Here is a 22,056-nt window from a genome sequence, read left to right as displayed (position 1 = left end):
TTAACAATTTTAGCAGGATTTATGGTAACCAAGGTAATTTTTTTGTCCTAATACATGAGAGTGTTATTATTAGTTCTACCATGGTGAATACCATCTATATCAAACTCACAACGGCATACCAATAAAAGAGAGCACACATCGATAGACACAACATTTAAATTAGGAAATCTTTGTAAGATCCAATGAAAAAATGCACTCTAGCAGTTAGTGTTATCTTGACCTTATCAATGGTGTTGAACAACTGAATATGATATGAATGTGTGTGTGCTCTCATAGTCAAACCAAGGTTCTTCACTACATCAACGTTGACCAAATTATTGCAGCTACCACCATCAATGATGGTAAGAACACAATAATTGTTGACAATGAAGAAGGTGTGGAACAAATTGTGGTGTTGTAGCTTGACCACTTGACCATCTGAGCGCTCAAAACCCATTGAACAAAGAGAGACATGTAATTCTTTGTGGCATGATCGACAAGGACCTCCTCATCACTTGTCTCATGTTCATCATCAACCCTTGTAATTTTAGCTACAACAATATCTTCATCCTCAAGATTAGAAGAACTAACATACCCACCATCAACAGTAGCAACATAAGCATGTTTGCTAGGAAACTCCCACTGCATATGGCAAACTCCTTGGGAGTGGTGGCACTGGGTGTCAGAGGTATGCATGGTCGGAGTGGAAGACGAAGTCGTGTTTGAAACCACTGGTGGTGATGTGGTGGTGGTCTTGGAGCTGTCTTGACTTCACGAAGAGGAAGGAGCAGGAGCTCATGTAGTACAAAACGATGATGATAGTCGTGGTGTAAGAGCAGCAACACCCTTGTTGTATGTTCGTTAGTTACGCCCTTGTAATTCCTTCTTTGCAAGCATAGCTACATGGAACAAATGTTGCATAGAATCATACTCTTTAAAGTCAACGATGTCTTGAATCTACTGACTAAGACCTCCATAAAAGTGTATCATCTTATCCCCCCATATCCTCAACAACACTACCAAGCAACATGTCTTTTATGTAATTCTTGATAAAAATCATATATCGACATGCTACCTTGATGTAGGCATTACAATGTTTTGCGAAGGTCACACTTCTAATTCTTGTAGAAAAGTCCTTAAATTCACTAGTGGCTTGTCTAACTCTGAGTTTTAGGAACTAGATGGAATTATTTTTTTTGCTCGAATGTCATCTCCCCATCTAAGTAAACTTTAACATCGTAAGCACGAAAGAAAGTAGGAATGGAAAATTTGACCTTAGCAAAATGATCATGGTTATCATTGTTATTATTGTGTCGATTGTTATTATTATTACCTCCCATACCTTGACAATTGTTACAAACGTGTTGTTGTTGATGCTCCTCTCGAGCAAGATGTTCGTCATCTATGTCGCCTTCATGTTCCAAAGTAGGTAGTCTAAGGCCTCAATTCGATCCACAAGACCAAAAAAATGTTGGTCCAACATCTCAAGTTATCTAATAGTTGTAGCTTGGTTTGTATTCATTGTATCTACTCTTCATGAATGCATAAAGCTTGACTTGGTTCACACATTCTTCATCAACCTATTTCCCTAACATTATTAATAGAATAAAGGAAAGACAAAGGTATTATCAAAATCAATTAATCAACTAATAAAACAAGAAGGTGGAATCACACACGCTCGAGCGTCTTATTCCGCTCTTACAAGTGTCTCAAATACAAGGCAAAGTACGTTGAACACAATGGAACGTGGGGTGTTTGCCAAGAGGTACCGATACAACTAGGATAAAAGTGTAGTTTTGGGTGGCAATATATAGTGGCTAAGAAAAACAATTTAAGAACAAAAAAGTAAAGCTAAATAAGTACTCATTTGGGAGACAAATGCTAGTATAACACATGCCATAAGCCTAACCCAAGATGAACAAGCAAGATACATCAAGGTAAATTACACAGGAATAGGCAGAAGGCACAACAACTAGGATGTCTCCAATTTTTTTATTTCTTTGTAATTTTTCTCCCTTTTCTTTTCTCCATTTTCTAGTTTTTATTTTATCTTCTTTCTTTTACCAATAGAGGTGCGCGCACAAAATTTCAGCCCCAACAGTGGAATTTCAACCCAAGTCGACATTGATGTCTAAACTTCGGATGCCGAGTTAGGCGTCTTCTCGAGGGAATGTGGACATCAAACTTTTATAGAATGTGGCAAAGCCACCATTTCAGATGTAAAATTTAATTTCACACAATTTGAAAAATCACCTCAATCGGAGCTCGTATGTGAAAGCTATCATGGTTTTACCGAATGGTGTCCGATGGAGGGGTAAAATTAGGTTTTGGCCCTCTTATTGCCCACCAGAAATGAAATTGAAGCCCAATTGAACTTAGATTCAACAACAACAAAATTGAGGTATGGCTTTTTGGTGGTAAAGGATGAAAGGATCTGTGATCTAGCGAGGACCCACGACAACTTGAGTTCATACGAAGGCAACTAGCGAGGACAAACCAATTTAGCACAGTGGATTAGTTTGTAGTTTCAGTTGGTGGATGGGATAGCGGTAGAAACACATATGGATGTAATGAACTAGGACCTAACACATGACTCTATAACCATGAACAAATGCAAACCACATGAAAAACAAACTCAACAAAATCAACTATAAACGAAACTGTAGGCTCTATGGGCGATAGGTCTGGTTTTTTTGTGAGGTTTTTTGTGGATTCTAGGGTGATAGGTCTAAATTTTTTGTGAGGCTTTTTTTGTGGACTCTAGGTATGGAAAACAGATTCATTTTACTAAGAGAAATATATAAGATACTTATCGAGTAACCTAAAAATCTGATACCACAAGATAGAGATGGGGACCCAAACTTCTAATAATTAAGTCATTTGGGGTGGAGATTGTGACGTTGATGATCTAAAGTTTTGTAATGACGTAAGAAACTTCCACAATCACTACACCACTACTCTATTGGTTACTAACTTGTGTAAACATGGATTAAGAAGAACACAACCTCACATATGTATCTTCAAGTTGGTGTTCTACAAACCGATGAGACAACAAAATTGTATTAAACTGAATAATCTTAGAAAAATTTGACCTCACTGTTTCCCCATTCAAAAATGGTTAATGAAGAAAATTGATCGATGTCAGAGAAGTTTAGTGGAAAGGTATGGAACCAGAAAACATTAATGGTAGTCATTGCTTGGTAAATTGGCTAACAGTCTGTATTCCAAAATAATTAGGGGGACTAGACATCCTAGACCCTGAGCTGTTTACTAGGGATCTGAGGCTAAGATGGTATTGGTTTAAATGGAAGCAAAGCGAGGGGCCCTGGGCAAACATGGAGATCCCTTACGACAAAAGTGATCGAGATTTATTCCACACTTCCACGATTGTTACTGCTGGTATTAGAAACAAAGCCCTCTTCTAGCATTTAATTTGGTTATATGGACAAGCACCAAAAAACCTTGAACCTCATATCTTTAGCAAATCTAGACGGAAGAACATCATTGTTCAAAAAGCTCTCTAGAATAATAGTTGGTTTCCCATCTTCATGTGCTCACAACACAATAGCTCATAAGATAATATGTTGCCTTATGGGAGGAAGTTCAAGAAATCAATACAAATGAATCCATCGAGGATGAAATTATGTGGAAATGGACATCAAATGGTAATTATTCCACTTCTAGTGCATATAAGATCCAATTTGCTAGAAGATATAAACATACTGCACAGATCTGGAAAGCTAAACAGAGCCAAAGTGTAAGATCTTTGTTTGGATCCTCCTTCGGAAGAAAATCTTAAGTGCTAACAACTTGGCCAAAAGAAAACTGGCCACATGACCTAATCTGCAAGGTTTGTAACATTGTGTCAGAAATACCGACTCATCTCTGCAAAGATTGTGGTTTCTCAGGGCAGGTTTGCAATCAGCTAGCCAGCTGGTTCAACCTAAACCATTTACCAACTATTCATCAAGGTGAGTCTCTTATCAGATGATGGAGAAAATATAGGACTACAATCCCAAGGTCTGGTAGAAGAGATTTCAGTGGCCTGATTTGTCATTTTTTGTGGAATAATTGGAAGGAGAGAAACAAAAGAAGTTTTCAATAATTAATCTATTAAACCCTCCAAATTTCTTGCTCTAGATGCAGATTTGCGACCGGGGCAGCTTGGGCTGCAGCCCGGTCACTCAGCCCAATAATGCCTATAGTGTGTAATCCAGCATTGCAGCACGTAAGCTAGCCTCTTTGTCGCAGCACACCAAATGCACCTGCGTGGTTGCACCAGCCTCTATCTATGCCGCAGTAGGCAAAAGAGCTAGCAGCATGCAGGCCAACAACTAGCAGCGGTTCGGACTTGGGACACCAGCGGCCTGCAGAAAGCAGTGCGCTAGCTAGCAGCCAAGGACCAAATGCAAGGTGCACAGTGGCAAGTGGCACGTAAGTTGTTAGCAGCTCTTTTGCTCTATGTAAGTTATTTTTCTTTTAATTTTAATTAATTTTATTTCAATAATTAATTGCTAGGTTATTCAATAAAATTCATTTTTAAGTTTACAGGGGTAGGAGATGGATACGTTTCTCATCAAGAAAAGAAAAGATGATTGTTCTAACATAATATTTGAAATTAATTAGAGCCATATTTTTAAAGATTTGAATTGTATCATTTAGTTTAATCTAATTCTTTAGTCATATTTAAGTAGCCCCACCTTAAAATTAACTATGGATGGTCCAATTCCTTTGCTATTTAAAATCGAATAGTAAGAGATTTTCTCTTTCATCGATCTCCTCCAAATCTCTTGCCATTAAACGAGCTCTTAGTGTATTATCTCTACTACACCTTATGTTGGTACCGTGGATGTCCACCACTTGCTTCACCACGCCTCCGCCCTCGCCCCCGCGCCCCGCCAATCTCGCGGGCGAGCCGCACCCGCCCCATCCCTGTAGTCGTCACCAGCGCAGTCCAAGCCCGGATTCATGGCGCCGCCCTCGCCCTCCCCCCGCTAATCTCGCAGCCGTGTTCCCTTCAACACAGGACATCGGATTCACTTCAACACCGCAGACATCGCCCTTGCCCCCTTCAACACTGGAGACGTCGCCCTTCATAGCAAGCCCAACATGTCGCCTCCTATCCTCTATTGCCCCCCCCATGCAACCACCCCGCGCCGCTCCCTCTGATGGCGAGGAGTTCGATGTGGAAGAGGTGAAAGTCGCCTAGAGGGGGGTGAATAGGGCGAATCTGAAATTTATAAACTTAAGCACAACTACAAGCCGGGTTAGCGTTAGAAATATGAACAAGTCCGAGAGAGAGGGTGAAAAACAAATCGCAGGCAAATAAAAAGTGAGACACGATGATTTGTTTTACCGAGATTCAGTTCTTGCAAACCTACTCCCCGTTGAGGTGGTCACAAAGACCGGGTCTCTTTCAACCCTTTCCCTCTCTCAAACGGTCACTTAGACCGAGTGAGCTTCTCTTCTCAATCAAACAGAACACAAAGTTCCCGCAAGGATCACCACACAATTGGTGTCTCTTGCCTTGGTTACAATTGAGTTTGATCACAAGAAAGAATGAGAAAGAAAAGAAGCAATCCAAGTGCAAGAGCTCAAATGAACACAAATGTCGCTCTCTCTAGTCACTATTTGATTTGGAGTGATTCCGGACTTGGGAGAGGATTTGATCTCTTTGGTTGTGTCTAGAATTGAATGCTATAGCTCTTGTAATGTGTTGAAGGTGGAAAACTTAGATGTCATTGAATGTGGGGTGGTTGGGGTATTTATAGTCCCAACCACCAAACTAGCCGTTTGGTGGAGGCTGCTGTCGCATGGCGCACCGGACACTGTCCGGTGCGCCAGCCACGTCACCCGGCCGTTAGGGTTCGACCGTTGGAGCTCTGACTGGTGGGGCCTTTGGGCTATCCGGTGGTGCACCGGACAGGTCCTGTAGACTGTCTGGTGCACCAACTGCGCGTGCTCTGACTCTGGCGCGCACTGTAGCGCATTGAATGCGGTTGCAGTCGACCGTTGGCGCGAAGTAGCCGTTGCTCCGCTGGCACACCGGACAGTCTAGTGTGACACCGGACACTGTCCGGTGCTTCACCGGACAGTCCGGTGAATTATAGCGGAGCGGCCTCCCATTTTCTCGAAGGTGGCAAGTTCAGCTTCGAGTTCCCTGGTGCACCGGACACTGTCCGGTGGCACACCGGACAGTCCGGTGCGCCAGACCAGGGTGCCTTTTGGGATGTCTTTAGCTCTCTTTATTTGAACCCATCTTTGGTCTTTTTATTGGCTTGTTGTGAACCTTTGGCACCTGTAAAACTTATAGACTAGAGCAAACTAGTTAGTCCAATTAATTGTGTTGGGCAATTCAACCACCAAAATCAATTTAGGAAAAGGTGTAAGCCTATTTCCCTTTCAATCTCCCCCTTTTTGGTGATTGATGCCAACACAAACCAAAGCAAATGTAGAAGTGCATAATTGAACTAGTTTGCAAAATGTAAGTGCAAAGGTTACTTAGAATTGAACCAATAAATATTCTTAAGATATGCATGGATTGTTTCTTTATATTTTTAACATTTTGGACCACGCTTGCACCAAATGTTTTGTTTTTGCAAATTCTTTTGTAAATCCTTTTCAAAGTTCTTTTGCAAATAGTCAAAGGTAGATGAATAAGATTTTGAGAAGCATTTTCAAGATTTTGAATTTTCTCCCCCTGTTTCAAATGCTTTTCCTTTGGCTAAACAAAACTCCCCCTTAGTGAAATCCTCCTCTTAGTGTTCAAGAGGGTTTTGCAATTTTCGAAGATACTATTTTCTCCCCCTTTTGAACACAATAAGATATCAATTTGAAAATCTTGATTTTAAAATTAGGTGGTGGTGCGGTCCTTTTGCTTTGGGCTAATACTTTATCCCCCATTGGCATGAATCGCCAAAAACGGATACTTGAGTGAAATATAAGCCCTTTTCTATAACTACTTGCTCCTACTTTGGCAAACAAAATATGAGTGAAGATGATACCAATGACGGAGAGCGGCGTGGAGCGACGGCGAAGGATGAGTAACTTGATGGAGTGGAGTGGAAGCCTTTTTCTTCGCCAAAGACTCTGTTTCCCTTTCAATCTATCACTTGGTTTGAAATAGACTTGAAAACACATTAGTCATAGCATATAAAAGAGATATGATCAAAGGTACATTAATGAGCTATGTGTGCAAAACATCAAAAGAAATTCCGAGAATCAAGAATATTTAGCTCATGCCTAAGTTTGTTAAAAGTTTGTTCATCTAGTGGCTTGGTAAAGATATCGGCTAATTGTTCCTTGGTGTTAATATATGCAATCTCGATTTCTCCATTTTGTTGGTGATCCCTTAGAAAATGATACCGAATGGCTATGTGTTTAGTGCGGCTATGCTCAACGGGATTATCCGCCATGCGGATTGCACTCTCATTATCACATAGAAGAGGAACTTTGGTTAATTTTTAACCATAGTCCCTAAGGGTTTGCCTCATCCAAAGTAATTGCGCGCAACAATGGCCTGCGGCAATATACTCGGCTTCGGCGGTAGAAAGAGCTACCGAATTTTGCTTCTTTGAAGCCCAAGACACTAGAGATCTTCCCAAGAACTGGCAAGTCCCCGATGTGCTCTTTCTATTAATTTTACACCCTGCCCAATCGGCATCCGAATAACCAATTAAATCGAATGTGGATCCCCAAGGGTACCAAAGCCCAAACTTAGGAGTATAAACTAAATATCTCAAGATTCGTTTTACGGTCGTAAGGTGAGCTTCCTTAGGGTCGGCTTGGAATCTTGCACACATGCATACGGAAAGCATAATGTCCGGTCGTGATGCACATAAATAGAGTAAAGAGCCTATCATCGACAGGTATACCTTTTGATCGACGGATTTACCTCCCGTGACAAGGTCGAGATGCCCATTGGTTCCGATGGGTGTCTCGATGGGCTTTGCATCCTTCATCCCAAACTTGTTAAGAATGTCTTGAATATACTTCGTTTGGCTAATGAAGGTGCCTTCCTGGAGTTGCTTCACTTGAAATCCCAAGAAGTACTTCAACTCCCCCATCATAGACATCTCGAATTTCTTTGTCATGATCCTACTAAATTCCTCACATGTAGATTCGTTAGTAGACCCAAATATAATATCATCAACATAAATTTGGCATACAAACAAATCATTGTCAAGAGTTTTAGTAAATAAAGTAGGATCGACCTTTCCAACTTTGAAGCCATTAGTGATAAGAAAGTCTCTTAGGCATTCATACCATGCTCTTGGGACTTGCTTGAGCCCATAAAGCGCCTTAGAGAGTTTATACACATGGTTAGGATACTCACTATCTTCAAAGACGGAAGGTTGCTCAACATAGACCTCTTCCATGATTGGTCCGTTGAGGAAGTGAAAGGGAATTAGGCTTACACCTATTTCCTAATTGATTTTGGTGGTTGAATTGCCCAACACAAATAATTGGACTAACTAGTTTTCTCTAGTCTATAAGTTCTACAGGTGCCAAAGGTTCACAATAAGCCAATAAAAAAACCAAGAAAGGGTTCAAACAAAGAGAGCAAAAGACAACCCAAAGGCACCCTGGTCTGGCGCACCGGACTGTCCGGTGTGCCACCGGACAGTGTCCGGTGCACCAGGGCACTCGACGCTGAACTCGCCACCTTCGAGAAAATCAGAGGGCGCTCCGCTATAATTCACTGGACTATCCGGTGAAGCACCGGACAGTGTCCGGTGTGCTAGCGGAGCAACGACTACTTTGCGCGCAACGGTCGACTGCAACGCATTAAATGCGCGCCTGCGCGCGCAGAGGACAGAGCAGCGCTAGTTGGCGCACCGGACAGTCTATAGGACCTGTCCGGTGCACCATCGGACAGCCCAGAGGCCCCACAAGTCAGAGCTCCAACGGTCGAACCCCAACGGTCTGCTGACGTGGCTGGCGCACCGGACAGTGTCCGGTGGCGCACTGGACTGTCCGGTGCGCCATGCGACAGCACACTTCCAACAGCCATATTTTGGTGGTTGGGGCTATAAATACCCCAACCACCCCACATTCAATGGCATCCAAGTTTTCTACACTTCTACACCTTACAAGAGCTATAGCATTCATTACAAGACACACCAAAGAGATCAAATCCTCTCCCAACTCCACACAAAGCTTTAGTGATTAGAGAGAGAGATTTGTTGTGTTCATTTGAGCTCTTGCGCTTGGATTGCTTCTTTTCTTTCTCATTCTTTCTTGTGATCATCTCAATTGTAACCAAGGCAAGAGACACCAATTGTGTGGTGGTCCTTGCGGGGACTTGTTGTCCCGTTTGATTGAGAAGAGAAGCTCACTCGGTCCGAGGGACCGTTTGAGAGAGGCAAAGGGTTGAAAGAGACTCGGTCTTTGTGACCACCTCAACGGGGAGTAGGTTTGCAAGAACCGAACCTCGGTAAAACAAATCATCGTGTCTCATTCTTTATTTGCTCACGATTTGTTTTGCGCCCTCTCTCTCGGACTCGTTCTTATTTCTAACGCTAACCCGGCTTGTAGTTGTGCTTAAGTTTGTAAATTTCAGATTCGCCCTATTCACCCCCCTCTAGGCGACTTTCAATTGATATCGGAGCCCGGTGCTTCATTAGAGCCTAACCGCTCGAAGTGATGTCGGGAGCATCCGCCAAGAGGGATCTCGGGACCGGCGACAAGTCCGCAAGCTCGGGAAGAACACACTCAAGGGAGTCCGCCCTCAAGCACAAGGAGGAATCCTCTTCCTCCATCAAGTCCCATCGGATGGGTGACAAGAAGAAGAAGATGAGGAAAGTGGTCTACTACGAGACCAGCTCTTCGTCACCCTCCACCTCCGGCTCGGAATTGGCCTCCACTACTTCAAAGCGCCATGAGCGCAAGAAGTATAGTAATATGCCCCTTCGCTATCCTCGCATTTCTAGACGCACTCCATTACTCTCCGTTCCATTAGGCAAACCACCTATGTTTGAAGGTGAAGATTATTCTATGTGGAGTGATAAAATGAGGCATCACCTAACCTCACTCCACAAAAGCATATGGTATATTGTTGAGTATGGAGTGCAGGTACCAAAGAAGGGAGACAAGGATTACGACTCGGAGGAGGTCGAACAAATCCAACACTTCAACTCCCAAGCCACAACTATACTCCTCGCCTCTCTAAGTCGAGAGGAGTATAATAAGGTGCAAGGGTTGAAGAGTGCAAAGGAAATTTGGGACGTGCTAAAGACCGCGCACGAAGGAGACGAGGTGACCAAGATCACCAAGAGGGAGACGATCGAGGGGGAGCTCGGTCGCTTCCAGCTTTGCCAAGGGGAGGATCCACAAGACATGTACAACCGGCTCAAAACCTTGGTGAACCAAGTGCGCAACCTCGGGAGCAAAAAATGGGATGACCACGAAATGGTTAAGGTTATTCTTAGATCACTTGTTTTCCTTAACCCTACTCAAGTTCAATTAATTCGTGGTAATCCTAGATATACACTAATGACTCCCGAGGAAGTAATAGGGAATTTTGTGAGCTTTGAATTGATGATCAAAGGCTCAAAGAAAATCGTCGAGCTAGATGGCCCCTCCACGTCCGAAGCACAATCGGTCGCATTCAAGGCGACGGAGGAGAAGAAGGAAGAATCTACATCAAGTAGAACACCCATCGACGCCTCCAAGCTCGACAACGAGGAAATGGCGCTCATCATCAAGAGCTTCGGCCAAATCCTCAAACAAAGGAGGGGGAAGGATTACAAGCCCCGCTCCAAGAAAGTATGCTACAAGTTTGGTAAGCCCGGTCATTTCATTGCTAAATGTCCATTATCTAGTGATAGTGACAGGGGCGACGATAAGAAGGGGAGAAGAAAGGATAAGAAGAGGTATTACAAGAAGAAGGGCGGCGATGTCCATGTCTGTCGGGAATGGGACTCCGACGAGAGCTCCACCGACTCCTCCTCCGACGAGGACGCCGCAAACATCGCCGTCACCAAGGTTCTTCTCTTCCCCAACGTCGGCCACAAGTGCCTCATGGCAAAGGACGGCAAAAGGAAGAAGGTAAAATCAAGATCCTCCACTAAATATGAAACCTCTAGTGATGAGGATAATTGTAGTGATGAGGAGGATAACTTGCGGACCCTTTTTGCCAACCTAAACATGCAACAAAAAGAAAAATTAAATGAATTAATTAGTGCTATTCATGAGAAGGATGATCTCTTGGACTCCCAAAAGAACTTCCTTATTAAAGAAAACAAGAAGCATGTTAAGGTTAAGAATGCTTATGCTCTAGAAGTAGAAAAATGTGAAAAATTATCTAGTGAGCTAAGCACTTGCCATGATACTATTGCCAACCTTAGAAATGAAAATGCTAAACTTATTGCTAAGGTTGATTCTAATGTTTGTGATGATTCGATTTCCTTCTCATTTCTAAGGTTGACAATAATGTCATGGCAAGTGCTTAGCTCTCTAGATAGTTTTTCACATTTTTCTACTTCTAGGGCGTAAGCATTTTTAACCTTAACATGCTTCTTGTTTTCCTTAATTAGGAAGTCCTCTTGGGAATCCAAGAGTTCATCCTTCTCATGAATAGCACTAATTAATTCATTTAATTTTTCCTTTTGTTGCATGTTTAGGTTGGCAAAAAGGGTACGTAAATTATCCTCCTCATCACTACAATTATCCTCATCACTAGAGGTTTCATATTCAGTGGAGGATTTTGATTTTACCTTCTTCCTTTTGCCGTCCTTTGCCATGAGGCACTTGTGGCCGACGTTGGGGAAGAGGAAGCCCTTGGTGACGTCGATGTTGGCGGCGTCCTCGTCGGAGGAGGAGTCGGTGGAGCTCTCGTCGGAGTCCCACTCGCGACACACATGGGCATCGCCGCCCCTCTTCTTGTGGTACCTATTCTTTTCTCTCCTCTTGCCCTTCTTGTCGTCGCCCCTATCACTGTCACTAGATAATGGACGTTTTGCAATGAAATGACCGGGCTTACCACACTTGTAGCAAACTTTCTTGAAGCGGGGCTTGTAATCCTTCTCCCTCCTTTGCTTGAGGATTTGGCGGAAGCTCTTGATGATGAGCGCCATCTCCTCATTGTCGAGCTTAGAGGCGTCGATGGGTTGTCTACTTGATGTAGACTCCTCCTTTTTCTCCTCCGTTGCCTTGAATGCGACCGGTTGTGCTTCGGGCGTGGAGGGGCCATCTAGCTCGATGATTTCTTTGAGCCTTTGATCATCAACTCAAAGCTCACAAAGTTTCCTATTACTTCCTCGGGAGACATTAGTGTATATCTAGGATTACCACGAATTAATTGAACTTGCATAGGGTTAAGAAAAACAAGTGACCTAAGAATAACTTTAACCATTTCATGGTCATCCCATTTTGTGCTCCCGAGGTTGCGCACTTGGTTCACCAAGGTCTTCAAGCGGTTGTACATGGCTTGAGGGTCCTCGCCTTGGTTGAGTCGGAATCGACCGAGCTCCCCCTTGATCGTCTCCCGCTTGGTGATTTTGGTCACCTCATCTCCTTCGTGCGCGGTCTTGAGTACGTCCCAAATCTCCTTGGCGCTCTTTAACCCTTGCACCTTGTTATACTCCTCTCGACTTAGAGAGGCGAGGAGTATAGTGGTGGCTTGAGAGTTGAAGTATCGGATTTGGGCGACCTCGTCCGAATCATAGTCTTCATCCCCCGGTGATGGTACCTATACTCCAATCTCAACAACATCCCAAATGCTAGTGTGGAGTGAGGTTAGATGATGCCTCATTTTATCACTCCACATATTATAATCTTCACCATCAAACATAGGTGGTTTGCCTAATAGGACAGAAAGTAATGGAGTACGTTTGGAAATGCGAGGATAGCGTAGGGGAATCTTACTAAACTTCTTGCTCTCATGGCGCTTAGAAGTTACGGACGGCGTGTCGGAGCCAGAGGTGGATGGTGACGAAGAGTCGGTCTCGTAGTAGACCACCTTCCTCATCTTCTTCTTCTTGTCACCGCTCCGCCCCAACTTGTTGTGTGAAGGGGATCCCTTCACCTTGTTGGCGGACTCCCCGGATGGAGCCTTCCCATGGCTTGTGGCGGGCTTCTCGCCGGTCCCGATCTCCCTCTTGGCGGATGCTCCCGACATCACTTCGAGCGGTTAGGCTCTAATGAAGCACCGGGCTCCGATACCAATTGAAAGTCGCCTAGAGGGGGGTGAATAGGGCGAATCTGAAATTTATAAATTTAAGCACAACTACAAGCCGGGTTAGCGTTAGAAATATGAACAAGTCCGAGAGAGAGGGTGAAAAACAAATCGCGGGCAAATAAAGAGTGAGACACGATGATTTGTTTTACCGAGGTTCGGTTCTTGCAAACCTACTCCCCGTTGAGGTGGTCACAAAGACCGGGTCTCTTTCAACCCTTTCCCTCTCTCAAACGGTCACTTAGACCGAGTGAGCTTCTCTTCTCAATCAAACGGAACACAAAGTTCCCGCAAGGATCACCACACAATTGGTGTCTCTTGCCTTGGTTACAATTGAGTTTGATCACAAGAAAGAATGAGAAAGAAAAGAAGCAATCCAAGTGCAAGAGCTCAAATGAACACAAATGTCGCTCTCTCTAGTCACTATTTGATTTGGAGTGATTCCGGACTTGGGAGAGGATTTGATCTCTTTGGTTGTGTCTAGAATTGAATGTTATAGCTCTTGTAATGTGTTGAAGGTGGAAAACTTGGATGCCATTGAATGTGGGGTGGTTGGGGTATTTATAGTCCCAACCACCAAACTAGCCGTTTGGTGGAGGCTGCTGTCGCATGGCGCACCGGACAGTCCGGTGCGCCACCGGACACTGTCCGGTGCGCCAGCCATGTCATCCGGCCGTTAGGGTTCGACCGTTGGAGCTCTGACTGGTGGGGCCTCTGGGCTGTCCGGTGGTGCATCGGACAGGTCCTGTAGACTGTCCGGTGCACCCACGTGCTCTGACTCTAGCGCGCACTTTAGCGCATTGAATGCGGTTGCAGTCGACCGTTTACGCGAAGTAGCCGTTGCTCCGCTGGCACACCGGACACTGTCCGGTGCTTCATCGGACAGTCCAGTGAATTATAGCGGAGCGGCCTCCCATTTTCCCGAAGGTGGCAAGTTCAGCTTCGAGTTCCCTGGTGCACCGGACAGTCCGGTGCGCCAGACCAGGGTGCCTTTTGGGATGTCTTTAGCTCTCTTTATTTGAACCCATCTTTGGTCTTTTTATTGGCTTGTTGTGAACCTTTGGCACCTGTAAAACTTATAGACTAGAGCAAACTAGTTAGTCCAATTATTTGTGTTGGGCAATTCAACCACCAAAATCAATTTAGGAAAAGGTGTAAGCCTATTTCCCTTTCAAGAGGCGACATCAAACTCGCCACACAGCCAGGTGATTAAGCTGTTGCGCTCGTCCATGAGCCAGGCTGTGGGCTCGGCCACGTCGACGCCGGGGGCCGGTGATGTGATGACAGCGGCGGCGGCGAAGGCCAAATCACACCGGTACTTTTGCTCCTCTCCGCCCGAGTCAATTAAATCAAGAGAAATGGCACCGACGGTGCTCTGTCCGGCGATCCTCCGCTGCATCTGCCTCTTCCTCCCCTCGTCGCTCACCCTTGCGTTGCTGGGGCAGGGGTGTCCCACCTGTCACTGTTTCTAATGGCATCGGGGAGAGGGATGAATCTTCTAAAAGTACGTCAAGTGATATTGTTTGATTTACCAAATTCCATTGATGAATATATTCACTAGGTTGAAAGGGCATCCCGGATGGGTGAGGAGGTGAATGGTTGTTGTGTTTGTGAATAAGGAGGATAGAAGGATTTTCAAAGAGCTTTTTTTGGTTCTAAAACTGCAGGAGCACCGATACCGCTTGAAATTGCAAATTCAAGATACACAACTGGTGTTTATGTTGGTAGCGAGAGGAAGAGAAAGTTGAGTTCTAGGTCTCGTTGTTGACCAACATGTGTGAAAGAGTTGTTCCGTCGCGCTGCCACCAGAGCGAGAAGTGGTAGGGCTTGCTTTGCTCGTGAGTACTCGTAGATTTGCGGGGTTTCAGGTTGTGCTGATGTAGATTTGGCCACGCTGTGCACACAGGTAGCGAGGGGTGGCGCGTCGCCACCATGGAGGGAGGATGACCGTGACGGACACTTCGTATTCGACCTTGGCGAGAACTTGACCCGCTGATGTGAGTTCCCAAGACTCTTTGAGACTCTCCTTTAGTTCCTCGAGCCCTTGTGCATGGATATGTCGTTTAGTTGTGTCTAATAATTTGTAATTAGTGGCAACATCTTTTTGTTATTTTGATTTTATCTGCTTTTTTATTGTTTTAAGATCCTGATTGCAAACTGGCAGTTAGTACACCTTTAGGTTTTCCTTTGTCGTATCAAGCTAATAATGTGCGAAGCAAGGTTCCCATTCTGATCTTTAGTTTTTTGTGATTTTAATAGCAATAACCTTTTTAGCAAAAAAAGTAACAAATTTTATGCAGTATGCGGATCATATAGTTCCCAATATCCTTTTGGACTTAGATTTAGTTTGATATATGGTTATGTTTATTGACAGAATGCTTTTTAGCTTTGCAGATAAAATCTTGAGCAAAATGGGAGAAGGTTTGGGTTTTCTGCAATCTGTCGTCTCCTCTTCTGTTGGGTATCTCCGTTATTATTCTAACGTGAATATGTTGCCATAAAAGTTGTTCGCAGTATCCGCAAGTACAGTGATGCTGCAATGATTATATGCATGGATCTGTTACTTTATGTTTGTTTGTGTTTAATACAGAAGACTCCCTTGCTTTCGTTCGATCATGTGGTATTTGAAAGTGATGCCTCTGTAAATGAAGTAAGGCAGGGCAATGCTTATGTTACTATTGTCAGTTATTAGCTTTTTAAACCATGCATCTGTCAACGTGTCCTATTTCAATAGGGTCTTATTATAGGACGTGATGCCACTGAATTAGGATGTTTGTTCTTTTGCTACCTTTGTTAAACAACATCAGATCATTCGTATTGTATCCATCCTCAGATTGCTTCTTTTGTTCTACTACAAATACACTCAACATGGTAGGGAGAGGTATGCTCCTAAATTTCTTATTTTGTGCATTGTGAAATGGTTGTTCTAACAACATCAAGTTTGTGTTCTTCATATAATCTATCTCAGGTTGCTCTGTGTTTTGCAGGTCTCGAGGTCAAGCCGGGACCCACTGTCAAGTGTGTGCTTGGACATGGCTTTATCCTGCACTTTCCAGTGTAAATCTCATTGTAATGTGTACTTACTTTTCTCTGTTGGATTTGCTCTGTATACTTACTTGGATTTAATCCTATAGGCTGCACTTGGGGAATCAAAGAAAAGTGAAACTGTCATGTCAAAGTTGATGACCAGAAGCTTGCTATTGGAACCCTCTCTATTGAAAAATACCCCTAGATAGAAATTGATTTGGTTTTCAATAAAGAGTGTGAGCTATCACACACATCGAAAACTACCATTGTATTTTTCTTTGGTTACAAGGTTGAGCAACCAATCGAGGAAGATGAATATCCTTTTTAACATTGATTTTTTATTAGTTTTATTTCATGTAAGACTGATCTAAACAATTTCTTTATGGGGTATTTTGTTTCCTTGACCTCCTTTTTGGTTCTTGCCTCTTACATAATGGATCTTGATTCTGAAGATGAAGAGAAGGAGCTAAACATCCCAGTAATCAAGGAAAATGGTATATATATCTTCTTTTTTCTGGTGGGTTTTTTCTGGCATTGTTGGGGTCGTTTGAATTATGGATTGTTTGGATTATGAACATATCTAATTAGGCAAAGGTGATGGGAATGAGGGCCACAGAAGTGAAGAGAAGGCAGTTGCTGCAGCTTCAAAATCAAGTCTTGGGCTTGAAAAAAAGCAAGGATGAGTATGAGTCTAATGATTCTGATGAGGGTGAGTGATTATCTCCTGAAGAAGGAAATGTTGTGAGTTGAAGGGTACGGTGCAGAAAAGTTTTGTCTACATGTCCTGACAGTTTCATACAATGCACGGGCAAACGCACCGGGAGCCTACCACCTCCCGTGCTCACCATTGTCGTGTTTTATACCTGACTGCTACTGTTGTTACTTAAAATCTCCGAGGTGCTCATGGAGTCATGGTGCATATTCTCATGTTTGCAGGGTGTTAGTTTTTTTCATCGCCTACTTCTAGAGATAACAACTTTAGCATGTTGGTTAAAGATTCTCGGTGTGCTAAGCTTTTATTTTTTGCTTCATATGAAACTTAGCTATATAGATGGTGCCCTACTTTACATTTTGCAAACACAAACTGCTCCAAAATAAATGGAAGCTTATGTTTTCATTTCATTTGTTAAACTTGCATATTCTTCATCTGTCATGTACTTCATCCGTGTGCTTGGAATTTTAGCCCCTTCTTTTGCTTCTAACTAACACAGATGCTTTTGTGTTACATGTATTTGGTTACCGAATTAGGACTAGGTTTTATCTTTAGATAGTTCAGAACTAAACTCCCCAAAAGATTCCCTTATCTAAACACTTGAGTAGGGAAGCAACCATGTTGTGCTGCGATAAGAGCGTAATTGATATGTGATGTGTAATTTGCATCTTTTTAATGTCATTTAACAGTAAGAGCCCATATGTATGACTCATAGTTCTTTTTTTCTTTCCCTAAGCTAGGTTCCAAGTGAAGGTATACCACACAGACTTATCAATATCGATAAAAATATAAAAAAAGATTAGATTAGTGTAAACATATTTACCTATCACTAAAAATTGTATATTGACTCTTTAGAAATAATTTGTGCGTATTGATAATGTTTGCTCGGCATCAGTTCAATCTATTTGGTTCGACGTATTTATAATATTATTACATATTTATATCATTAATATAATATTAGTACTATGATAATATTTTGTCGTATGGATTTTACATATCATATTAATATTTGTTGTTTCATATCTATTGTTGGGGGTCTGCTTCGTCGCCGAAGGTTCTGTAAGAAGAAATACCTTCGGAAGATCAGCACAGATGTAACGCCGAAGCTACCTTCCAGAGAGCTTCGGCATAACGACACGTCTTGAGACGAAGTGTTGCACCGACTTAAAAATGAAAAGACAGATCAACCCATGATAATTTGTGTCATGATTGTAATTAGTTGTAAAGGGCGTAAATGTAATTTTGACCAGGCTGCGTCCCGTGCCTATAAATAGATGAACAGTACCACGTACTGTTCACGCTGACTTGTACTCGCTCGTGCGTCACGCTTGTATCTTTATCTTCTGTCAGGCCGAAGGTATAAGTGTAATTCAATATTGTTCTTATTCGTTCATGATTATATAATAAAAGATATATTAACGGTGTCATATGATTATTTATGTTACTTCTCATGTATCATATGCTTCGTCTTTCATTAATATATGTGGTTATCATGAAGGTATGTCTTTCATCACCTTTGTCCGAAGATCGTTATACCCTTAGTGAAATAATGCTTCGAAGGACGAAGGGTATTAACTATTAACTTATTTTTGTGTTGCCTTGTTCTTAATTTATAGCATTTAAAAACAAGTTCCCAACATCTATGTTTCATACTATTTTTTTACTTCCGTAGAAACGCACGGATACGGACCTAGTGACAACATAATTGCCATATCTCTCTCCATTTACTCGGTTCAGCATCAGTGAACTAAACTTCGTTCATCGGGCGTGTTGCAGTTGCAGTATGCGGATATCTTCACTGGGGATTGTCTTCATAAAATTTTGCTTCAGTGTCTCAACGTTCGTTCTTCTACGGTTTCAACTGGGAGATGCTTGTACGGACGCTTCCTTCACGTGCATGCGTTGCTAAAGGCACCATGGGCTGTTTGGTTTCACCTAGGAGCATCTTCAGGAGGCTAACTAAATAACTCGTCAACTAAATTTTAACTATTCAACAGCAAAATAAAATAAATAATTCTCTAACAGACTAACTATCTGACTCACCAAGCTATTCAAGTCTCTAAATTGGCTTTCTCACTAGCTAAATTTAACTAGCCACCTGACTATCCAAACTAGATAGATAATCTGTTGAAGTGTAGATGATACATATAAAATATAATCTTTATAAAAAGGTAAACAGAGAATCAAATAAAAAGCAAAAAATGAATAGCCTCTTGGAGATGCTCTAAGACGTTACAATCTGTTCAATCTTAGTCGTTCAAATTGAATAACTATACTTAAGCAGAAAAATTAGACATGTTATAACGTCTTAGACAGCAAACCAAACAGACCTAATAAAAAAAGCTCAACCAAAAAGACATGTTGTGGCGTCCTAGGAATGTTGTAGCACTATTGTGGCACCTGGAGCGATGATCATTGAGCTTTTTTCTCATGTGTTGTAAACTCTTCCATATTGCCTCTAAGACCAATGCAATATAGAGATTCATTGCGTGAAATTTGTTCGCTTTCACTTGGTACCATATGTTTTACTCTATTCGCACGGTAGTTGTATATATTGATGGGGACTGTCAGGCATGGGCGAACAGCAATGATCACCGCCCCACGCGCGCTTAGATTAATTATTTGTGTGTGCCATAATTAAGAACGCTACCGATGAGCTCAAGACTAGTACTCTTACAATAGTGCTACAGCTTTGCCGTGATGACGCTTTACCTCCTTAGAACAGTGTCAGTGAGTGGTTTATTCATTTGCATGTCTATCTCATTCTTCGGTCCCATCCACTGGATTCTGGATTCTTCAAATCCTGATTAGAATTTTACCTTCGCAAACACTTTGGTTACATGCCGACGACATTTTGTGCAGTTATTTGGCTAGTTTGCTAGAATTCAGCGATACAATAATTACCATATATGCAATTGTTTTGGCTAGTTCGATCAGTTCAGAATTCTGAAAGTGTTTTTCAGAGACTGGTGATTCTGTAGAGAAACACTAATAGGGTGTTTGGTTGGTAGAATGACGTGATTCATTCATTATTATTTCACTCTAGTTTATTGTCTGCTTCGCGGAATAAAATAAGTTGGTCTATGACCATCTTAATTCTCACATGCTGATAATTAATACTATCATTGTTAGAGCCCCGTTTATGATTAAGAGGTTAGCCCCTTGTAATTATCGTCTCCCTCCATCCCTCCCTCACAGCCTCCGATCTATCCTTGCGTGACGTCATGACCTAGCTCACTAGTAGTTTAGACATTTCATATAGTAGGGGACACTCTGAGCCTCTCTATCATGCTTGTCAGCTAGGCCGCCATCCTCGTCTTCTCTTTACTACTTCTTGAGCTGAGCATGCTTTTAATTAAGTTCATTGTGATCTCTGGGCTTCTCCGGTACTCAGTCTTTCTAGATATAAATACTACTTGATGATTTTAGATGATTTCTCTCGTTTTCTTTGGACTTTTGTGCTTCGGTTGAAGTCCGACACGTTTGTCAACCTCACCCAATTCTTCGCCTAGGTCTCTACCTAGTTCCGTCGACCGATTCGTGCCCTCCAATGTGACAATAAACGCAAGTTCGACAACTCCATCTCTCGCTCCTTCTTTCTCTCCCACGACATTCAGTTGAATCTCTCGTGTCCTTACACCTCTCCCAGAACAGCTAGGCTAAACGCATCATTCGCACCACGTCCAACATGATTCTTTGCCTACTCTTTCAGTCGTCTCACCATGCTTTCTACTAGGCAGAGGCCCTAAACACCACTACTCATCTCCTCAACCGCTTCCCTTCGAAGGCGGTGAGCCACCCCACTCCCCACTTTGTTTTGTATGGCACAACCCCCTCCTATGACCACCTTCGTGTGTTCGGATGTGCCTGCTATCCCGACACTTCCGCCACCGCTCCCCACAAGCTATCTCCCCGCTCCACTCATTATCTTATCCTTGGTAACTCTCCTAACCACAAGGGTACCGCTGCTTTGACCTCCTCTCCCACCGCATACTCATCTCCCGTCATGTTGTTTTTGACGAAGATGTTTTTCCCTTGCTGGCTCCTCCCCACCTACCGATCTTTACTTACTCCTTGAGTCTAATCATTTTCCTCCTCCACCGGCGTGTCCTCCGCTCGCGCCTCTCCCCACGTCATGCGAGGCCTAGACGCCCTAGCTCGCGCTCCGCACGGCCCAAACGCCACCGCTTGCTCCCCTACCTTCACCACGCGTGGCCCCGATGCCTCCGCTCGCGCCTCTACCATGCCATGTGTGGCCTCGTCGCCTACTCCACGGCGGCCCTGTCGACTCCGCCTACACCATACGCTGCCCTGTCAACCCCGCCTGTGCCCTACGCGGCCCCGTCAACGAGCGGTGTGGCCCTGTCGTTTGCCCATTGCCATGCTCATTTTGTCGACCCCACCCTTGTCTACCACCGTCGCGAGCGGTCTACTACCCCGGTCCCCGCTACCCCGCCAGCTCATTCCCACACCGAGCCACCGGTGTATCACCCAGTAGCCATCCACTGTGACCTCGGCCACATTCACTCGATGGTGACTCACCGGGCGGTCAGTGTTCTCCGTCCCATCGAGCGGTTGGTCCTAACGGCCGACGCACCTTCGGATGCCTCCCTAGTTCCCTCCTCCATCCGCGCTGCCCTCGTGGATCCCCACTGACATCACATCATGGAGGAGAAGTATGTGGCGCTACTGGCCAACCATACCTAGGACCTAGTGTCGCGCTCACCAAACACCAATGCGGTTAACGACAAGTGGATCTTCAGGAACAAGCTGACTTCTAATGGCTTGCTCCACTGCTACAAGGCCTGTTGAGTTCTTTGAGGTTTCACCTAGCGCCCAAGAGTGGACTACGACGAGACCTTCAACCCTATCTTCAAGCTCGCCACCGTTTGGGTCGTCCTCTCCCTCGCCCTCTCTCGAGACTAGGTAGTCCATCAGGTCGATGTCAAGAATGTCTTCCTCCACAACACTCTGATAGAGACAGTCTCCTGCAGCCAGCCCACCGGCTTTGTTGACTCCACTCGTCCGGATCTGGTGTGCTAGCTGAACCCGTCCCTATATGACCTCAAGCAGGTGTCGCGGGCCTGATATAGTCGCATTGCTTCCTACTTGGCCACCCTTAGCTTCATTGTGGCCAAGTTGGACATGTCCCTGTTTATCT

Source organism: Zea mays, chromosome 4 (genome assembly GCF_902167145.1).
Source record: "Zea mays cultivar B73 chromosome 4, Zm-B73-REFERENCE-NAM-5.0, whole genome shotgun sequence".
Taxonomy (NCBI): domain Eukaryota; kingdom Viridiplantae; phylum Streptophyta; class Magnoliopsida; order Poales; family Poaceae; genus Zea; species Zea mays.
The sequence above is the reverse complement of the archived record's forward strand: the minus strand, read 5'-3'. Positions refer to the sequence as shown.